The following is a 9,239-nucleotide window of genomic DNA, read 5'->3' on the forward strand; positions in this document are numbered from 1 at the left end:
CTTTCCTCACATGGGCTGTGCCTTTGCTTGTTTATCATGCCGAAAATAGTCATCATCTATCATCAGCTATTAATAGCAATTATGATATACAAATCTGCACACAACTATTATTTTCACACATATCTGGAACTAAATTTCCATGTGCACTTGCATGGCTTGCATCCAAAAACAACAATAAACATTATGTTTGAAATATAGCTGTAATCATAAAGCAGATAGATTACCAATACAGTACGTGTAAAAACAAATAAATTATTCACAAGTCTTGTAGTGATCCAATTTTATTAACAGTAGGCATTAGCTGACAGGTTTGATGTCAATTAACAATTAACAAAATGTTAGTCCAGTGTTAATATTTAGCCTTTGTATTCATGTAAATCACAAATGACCCACTTTCCAGCAGGCTAAATGTGTTTTGTTACACATTAGCAACATAAATATTCACTGAGATTCACTGTTAATCCATAGCGCAGTTACTGGTAAATTTTGGGATGAATGTGTCATCTAATTTTACTTTCTACTTGTAAACTGTATCAGCTGAGTCACTGTCTGTACAGAAGGTTTGGCCTTCTAACCAGTATCCCTGCCTTAAACACAAGGGATTTTGTCTGTTTTTCACACCCAAATCACTGGCACCAGTAAAGATGGTAGATTAAAACACATTACTAAACAGAGTGATATGAGCCAAACCCAGAATTACTCAAATTAATATTTGCCAAGAGATGGAATGTACATTGCTATTAATAGTCTCCAATATAACTCATGCTATAGTTTTCTTTTAAGATAAACAACAATTATTTAATATACTCTCTGATGACACATAATGCATTCACAGTGTGTGTATAAGCACAGTTTCACAAAAAATCCTCCGGGTCAAGCTCCAGAATTTTATTCACTGATTAGTTCATTATTTATTATTTTATACCAATCCAATCAAGAAAAACATATAAGACGAACATAGATTTGAAAAATAATGCTTTGTGCCAGGGAAATCAACGTCATGGACACATGTCACATCTTGAGCTGACAATTCTGAACGGCTCTAATGTACATTTCTTTAAACATCTGCTCTGACATCCTAAAATAAATAGTTAAAATAAGAAAAACACACAGAAACAAAGAAGGTCAGACAAGTTTAAAGTGGCATGAGGTGACCGAATTTTCATTATTGGGTAAACGATTAACTTAGTAGTGTCCTAGAAATGTCAGAAGCAGCAAAGTGCAGGGTAAATAGACTGAATTCCGTGAGAGAGACGTGGACCAATTACTTACTATCAATAAAACAGTGTATCGGCCTGGAGCAATTATTCACACAGATACAGTAAAGCTCTGTGAAAGGCACAAGGACACGAGAAAAAGTCATTGTTCCTGGCTGATTTAAGATGATATTCCAGCTCTACCTGTAAATCGGTCACATTCAATGAGGATGTTTGCATATCGCTTACAGTATGCAGGCTAAATGATGACAGTAACTTCAGAGGCAGAATTATTAAAATGAGAGAAATTAGTGGATTGTGTTCATGCCCTGAACCTGAGTGTGAGGGCTGATGTGCTATCATTTATCTGTATAGAAACAAAGAAACAATTCTTATTGATGTCATTTTAGATGAGATTGTTATTGGTCCACATTGCAAAGAGCAAAGGAATCACAGCAACACCCCAGAATTTTATCCGTGTCCAAAGGAAAAACAGCCATTGGCATATTTACAACATGTTTAAGAGCTGTAAATGAAGATGAAATACTGTTCTCAACTACAGTACTTAAGCATTGCTTTCAAAGTAGGTGCAACACCAAGATAAGAACCTCAAGTCTTGAGAAAATGCATTATGAGTCTACAGTTTAAAAGGACAAAGAAAAGTACAATACAGTTAAATCTACTTCCTAATTCTAACACAGTTAATACAATTAAATGTAGTTCCAAGCCATTAACTAAACCTACCATCTCTAAGATAAATGACAACATTATAAACTGTAATTTGAAGAAAAAATGAAAATCAGGGAACAAAAGACAGTGTGCTTAACATCTTTTATGAATGAATGAACTACAATCCCATGACCTTTTAAACAATGTAAATCAAATCAAACACAATTCATTTATAGCCATTAGTTAAAAGTATGAAAATGTTATGATTTTAAAATGAGATCAAGTTGATATTATGCTTACTGTTGGTTTCAACAGAAGCATATACCACAGACTGATACTCTGAGCTCATAGTATATCTGTTTTGAAAGATTTTAATGATTCTGTATGAACCTATTTGTCAATGTAATAAATGAAAACACTTGTGTTTTCGCACAATCAGTCAGACACAATCAATCAGAAATAAATGTAAAATAAATTCTGAATACATGCTTGACTTAGCATTGAGGTCAGTGGTGTTGGTGAGAAGCATGAGCTCCAGACGGGTGCTTGTCTCCAAATGTTGAAGTCTACTTTTCACTGGCTGACACTTTCTGCTGAGGCTGCCAAGTAGCTACAGAGCTTTGAGAGGAAATGAACTAACAAGATAAAAAAAAAATCTCTTCACAGTAGGTGACAGTTTGTCTCAACCGTGGTACTGTAGCTTAATGCTAAATATTCTAGCCTATGAAAATATTCCAGACATTGTAATGGCCATTGTAATGTTCTTTGTTGTGCACTGTTGATTAACCTTTTTTTTGTATAAAAAAAGACAAGAATTATGAAGCAAATTATTTAATGGAATTAAAGAAAGCAAAGTACCAGAACAATTTGTTCTGAGGCAATTACTGTCAGACATTTTTGTAGCGTTTACTCTATAAAAAGAAACTATGAGCATGTGAACTATGAAATTTTGGCCTGTGTGAGCTTTACTCATGAGCCTTGAAAGTCATTTATTTTAAGTCAGACCAATTAAAAAATAAGGCAAAATGAAAGGGGAAAAGATGAATGAGACATTAGCAAAAATATATTATTAATGATTTTGTTTTAAAATATTTAAATTATAATAATGAATAACTTTGTAGACAAAATAAACGAAATAAATAATTGTGCAATGGGGCCATCAAAGGTTCAAATATTGTCTCTAATTATATAAAAAAATGGATTAAATAGACCTTGTTCAACCTCCAGTATGTTTATGTTGCATAATCAGCGTGTCTAGAGTGGCATTAGTTTAGCGGTTGAAAACTTTAAGCCTGCTTAGCATTAGTAAATCTTTACAAATACCCAACATTCCTTGTTTCAGTCTTTGTAACTTTGAAAACTGCACAATAATACCTTCTATTACCCTCATTGTTTTTCTCCAAACTTACAACCGCAAGAACAATCAATCACAGATTTGTCTATGTCCTACTGATAATATTTGCAGGGGTAAGTTGAGCATTTTCAATTCTAATGGTCTGCACTGGAATATGCCTAAAAATAACCTCCTCTCATGTGACTGGCACCAGGATTGATAATAAGTTACTATTACCTTTGAATGTGGGTCAAAACCAGTCAAAACCATGACTGCGAGTAAGTTTAGTCAACCCAAAGTATGTTCACAGGATACTCATAACAAAGCACTGAATCCACAGGTCACCATAGAAATGTATGCTAAAAAGAAACTTGCCACTTCTTTTCTCTTCTTTTTCTGTTGAATGGCAAATAACATCCTTAATGGTTATGAACACCTGATTGGCAGTTGTGCATTTTTTAAAGTTTATAATTTTATTAAAGTGAACAATAATATTGTTATATTGTTTGTTTGATGCTAATTATGAATTAAAAAGATTGATTTAACTAGCATGAAACATAATAGCAGCAACAATATTCTGATGTATCTAGATTAAATGTGTTTTTGTACATTTACAGCTGAGCAATTCATTTAAATAATTTCAAATCACCATATGGCCTTGTGTAATTATAAAACTACAAAAGTCTGCATTTAAAAAAATCTCAATATGTACAAAAAAAATTCACATTGTGTCCAAAAAAGATTTAAATTAAATACATATGGCAAAATGGAAATGAGCCATGTCATTTGACTAGCTATTTTCATACTATTCTTAAGCAATGAAGACAAGTTAATTACACTGGGTGGTAACTGTTGCTTTGATTATGAGAACATGTTTTTAGTGAATCATCATAAGAGGAACGTTCTTCAATCAAACACTGACATTTAATTAACCAAATAAAAATAAAGTGTCCTCTCCATGTCGTGATTCCTACATATATTTCACAACATTCGTATGACACAGCCACAAAATATTCTTTCATGCAATTTTTAGAAACTACATTCTCCAATCGTTTTTGGGTGCGTTTCCCAAAAGCATCGTTAGCTAATTATGTATGGCCGTTAGTTCCATTTAACCCTATTGGTAATGGTTGAACTAGTGACCATAGTTGCTTTTGGGAAACGCACCTCTGTTTAGTCTTTTAGTGCTCGTGAGGCACCAGATGTTCAGATAACAGTACTGAAATAGGTCAGAGTAAGTGATAAACATGCAGCTGGGATTGATTCTTAAAGCTATCATGCAGTGGAATAACAATAATGAAGCTTTATCTGAATTTTTTTTTTTTTTTTTTTTTTTTTTTTATTATAATCAAAAAACAAAGCTCCGTTTGTCCAGCAAATGAAATTGACAAATATCTATCCGGAGGTCTTTCTCACTAATCAATAAGAAGATTATACCACTCATCTGGGATTGCTCCTGGCAAGCATGCTGACCAAAGAGGAGCCCCATATAGACACCCAAAAAGATAAAGAGTGACTGTTTGTGTGTGTTGCAGTTTGCTGTATTGACATAATGACAAATCATCTTAATTGGTTGACATTTAACATTGGAAGGAAAATAACAAGATGTGACTTACTGTTGCATGCAACTGAAATGATTCATTTGTAAACAAACCAATTAATCTAAACTTCCTAAAAATCATCTAATTTCATACCAAATAAATAAATATAAATGCTGATATAACAACAGAAAATTGTACTTTTGCGAACTATTTGCAAACCATTTAAATGAATTCAACGTTCAATTGAAGTGAAACCCAAAAATCATTCAGAAACATCAGTGAGCAGATCTTATGAGTCTAGTTTGCCAGCAGAGATTTACTGCATTCTTTATTCCCATTACCTCAGCATCTGGCACCATTATGCCTACACTCCAAACTAATCACCAGAATTGACAGAAATGGGATTAGGTATAAATGTCTAAATATAAAATCTAAATAAAAATGTCATTTCAGTCAGAGTCTTTGAAAACATTCATTCTAGTGATCGTGGCAACCACTTTCACAACATTTAACTCGGAATCTTTTGTTTTCTTTTATCAGCATTTTTATTTTTTGACATTCAAACATGGCTGTTAACATCTGTTCATCTGTTGGGAAATGCCAGCATGGATAAACAGCATTTATTTATTTTAAAAAAATAATAATAATAATTTCATATAGTGATTTTGGTTTTTTAACACCCACTTATTTTGAATGTTGTCACTTATGACATCAGGTGGTGAGATTGGGCCATTTTTGTAAATCTAAAAAAAATAAATCTGTTGATTTTCAAGGGATTATTGTGGTGAGAATAAGATGACAGATACAGATATTTGTAAAATGACATCATTGTGCACAATAATGCATACACAGGTGAATAATCACAGGATGACAGTTCTTTTGAAAATCAGGAGAGGAGAAAAAATTCACCAGACACCATGAACGTCTACTCTTCACACTTAAATGCAAAGTGGAACTCTTTCAGAGCCAAAGAAACCAGCATTTCACTCATGGGCCATCAGCTGGAGTGGGCCTGTAATGAGTGCAAAGCCCAAAAAGTAAGAGCAAAGAATCTTGATTGCCAAGCCATTCTTATCAATAGATGTGGGACATTTCTTGGCAGGGGAATAGCTTTCAGATGCTCTTTCTTCTTCAGAAAGTGCAGCCCCTCTGACAATCCATAGCTTTTTAACCCACCTTCATGCTGTTCCAAACCTGTATTCTTACTTTCTTTTCTGAAATATAAAAAAAAAAAAACATATTTACTGTATTATAGTTCAATAATTTCCCTGGAGATTGAAGTTTCTTCAACCTTGGTCCATGCAGGTTAAATAGGTGAATGTTGCATAGGTATAATGAGGATGGAAAACTACTGTATAATGCTCAATGGGATTGCCAGTGCAGACAGGAAGTAGCTTGGAAGTTCACTGAAAGTCTAGATTGAGTTAAAGAAGGGTCACTGTCACAGGAACAAACTCAATAGTCTTGTTCTGGTAGAGCTGCTCCAGGCAGAAACAGCTGTGTGGTTATATCATGCTGCTAGTCATAAGAAAACACACTTAGAATTTTTGTAGCATTTCTTTTTGAGAGCAGGACAGCTGAACCTTCAGGCGTACCCCAGTCGGGACCTCCATGGTAAGTAACCTAACATTTGCGTCAAATGAAAATGGCTTCCAGGCTTGATAGGTCATGCATCATACTAATGGAATATGACCCTGCCAAGATGTCAAAAATGTAGATTTAATAATGGGCATTAAGATCAGGTGTATCCATTATTTAGTAGGTCTGTTTGTTTACGATCATCATGGCAACAGTGCCATGCTCTCAGAGAACTTGTCCTGACAGGTGTACAGAAGCAGAAATTCTAAATAAAAAATGTATGATGCTGTTCTTTTTCATCTGTACTTACTCATCAGCAGTTACTCATGCATTAAGAGTATTACTCATGTATTAAGATTAAGATATTTTTCCAGTATATGTGTAAACAGTGTCCTTGACATGACAAAACATATCTATCTAACTGACAAAATAGTCAGCATTTATCATTCAAACTGGTTTGTGTTGCATCTCAAATGAGTCAACAATTGATCATTAAGTTCTGTTCTGTTAGACATGTGCCCAAATCTCCATATATCATTATATAACAAGGGCTCAACACAAAGTATTTTCTTTGCTGGTAGTTCAGACTTCTATTTGCCCTGCCAACATTTTAAAATGGCCCAACACAAAAATTATGAATTGTTCTAAAACTTAAAATGTATATTTTTTAAACATTTAAAAAATTATATATAAAAAAATATTTTATATATATAATTTTTTTCTTTTTTTAAAAAATATACATTTTAAGTAAACATATATATATATATATATCTATATATATATATATATATATATATATATATATATATATATAGATATATATATAGATATATTTAAATATAATATAAAACTACATTTACATCAAATGTTAAGTTAAAAAAATCATAAAAAAGATAACAAGTGAAAGTGCAGTCAACTGTCCTTATATTTTAACACACACACACTGTCTTCCACTGTATGACATGGACAGTGATGCCAGCCTGAGGTCATACAGTGACCCATTCATAGCTAGCTTTGCGGCGTGGTATAGCTGATTTGCAACTGACTCACATGTTCAGAATTTCATGGATGATACACTAAAATCCAACCAACCAAACCTACCCAAACCACTTCTACTGAAAGTGTGATCAGTTCATTAGTGAGACATAAATTGTAGTTTCAGACATACACTACGCATAATTTACTATTGAACATGAACATTTTCCACTCATAATATGGTTGTTCCCCACTGCTCCTTAAACCATTTGATAAGATACATTCCCTTAGGTCCAAATAACTTGCATATTCACTCTTCCAGACATGTATTAACTGCTATTTCACGAGTTCACATCTACGTATATTAATACAGTAAGTTTATGCGTATTTGGCATGCTGTCCGGGTGGAGGGCTCCAAGCTCGGGAGTACTCCCCCCAGTTGTGGTAAGAGTAAAACTGTCAATGAACGGAGGTAGGTTCTGCTGTTATTTATACCTTGTCATGAGTTGATTACTGATTGGTCTCCACTTGTGTTAATCAAGTACTTAAATTTAATTAGTAAAATTAGTACTTTGAGGATTAAGTTACACATTTTAATATTTCAAATACTGCAGTGACTGCAGAGTGGAGACTTTTAATAGAATGATGGAAAGATCTATAGAAAATTCACAGTGCATATCTTTCTCATTCTCCTTTTGTCTACAACCCAATTTAAAACTCTTTCTGCTCCATTCAACCATCCAGTATAATCAGAAAAACTCTAACATAGTGACACACATGGGGCATTTGTTATTTGACATCCACATCGGAGCTCTGTTCTCTTCTCTTTCCCTCCTGACACGTTACCAGTGAGTGATGAAATGAGAAGTGAATAGAGCAATGGTGCACATGCAAATAAACCCCAAACATCAAGTCAATGCACCAGTTACCAGTTTGCCTGAACTGCCAACCATAATGATCTTGCATAAGCATGACCCATAGAGCCATTAACAATAACCACTTTTGATTCATAAATGAGGTGTAAGAATAAGTTGGCTTATGTCACTTCCTGATTAAATGGTAAAATGAACATGTGAGCCTCACTCACTTGAGAGACGCCTTTGTTTTGGCTTAATGAAAGGGGAAAATATAAACAAACACAAATATGGCTTTTGGGGCCTCAATGTCAAATAAATTCACAACTCACTGTTGCAAAAATAAATAGACGTTCAGTGATCAGGGAAAAATAAGGCGAGTCTGTCAGGGTTTTGCACTGACACTGTTTGTCTTGTGTTTTGTTTCTTGTGTCTATGTCTTGTTTCGACACATGGCCTTGTTTGTTTTCCTTGTCCATGTGCTTCCTTAGCCCCTCCTCCTTGTTTCCTCTTACCACAACCTCTCGTTAGCCTAGTTTGTCTAATTGTGCTCACCTGTTCCTCATGTGATTTCCTCCCTACTTATAGTGCCCCTTACCCTTTTGTGTTTGCTAGTTTGTGGTCATTTTCAGCCCCCTCTGTCATTGTCTGAATATGTGTATGTGTCTCTCTGCCTAGTTGGTCCTGTGCCCTTGTCTAGTCCATGTAGTTCCATGTTCTTGTTTTAATAATTTGTTTGTTCTTGTTTTTTTGCTTTTATTTGTAATTTATTTAGTTTTTCTAGTCCTGATTCTTGGTTTTGTTATTTTCTAAGTTGGTGATTTCTTATTGTTACTTTACTCCTTTTAGTTCATTGGTTCACATGTTTTCCCTGGTCTTGGGTTTAATTTGTTTTATGTGGAGCTTTGTCCTGTCTAGTGTTGTATTAGAGTCCCTGACCTGGTTCTACCTGCCTGGTACTTGGTCTGCTTCAGAGTCGGTGGTCAACAATTGTCTGAGCTCTGTCTATGGTGTCTTGTGTGGCCTTGCTGCTCCCTCGGTTCCCAACGTATTCTGCCAGTTGTTTTCTGAAGCTGTCAGTGCACTTCACTAC

The sequence above is a fragment of the Carassius gibelio genome, chromosome A15 (assembly GCF_023724105.1).
Source record: "Carassius gibelio isolate Cgi1373 ecotype wild population from Czech Republic chromosome A15, carGib1.2-hapl.c, whole genome shotgun sequence".
Classification (NCBI taxonomy): domain Eukaryota; kingdom Metazoa; phylum Chordata; class Actinopteri; order Cypriniformes; family Cyprinidae; genus Carassius; species Carassius gibelio.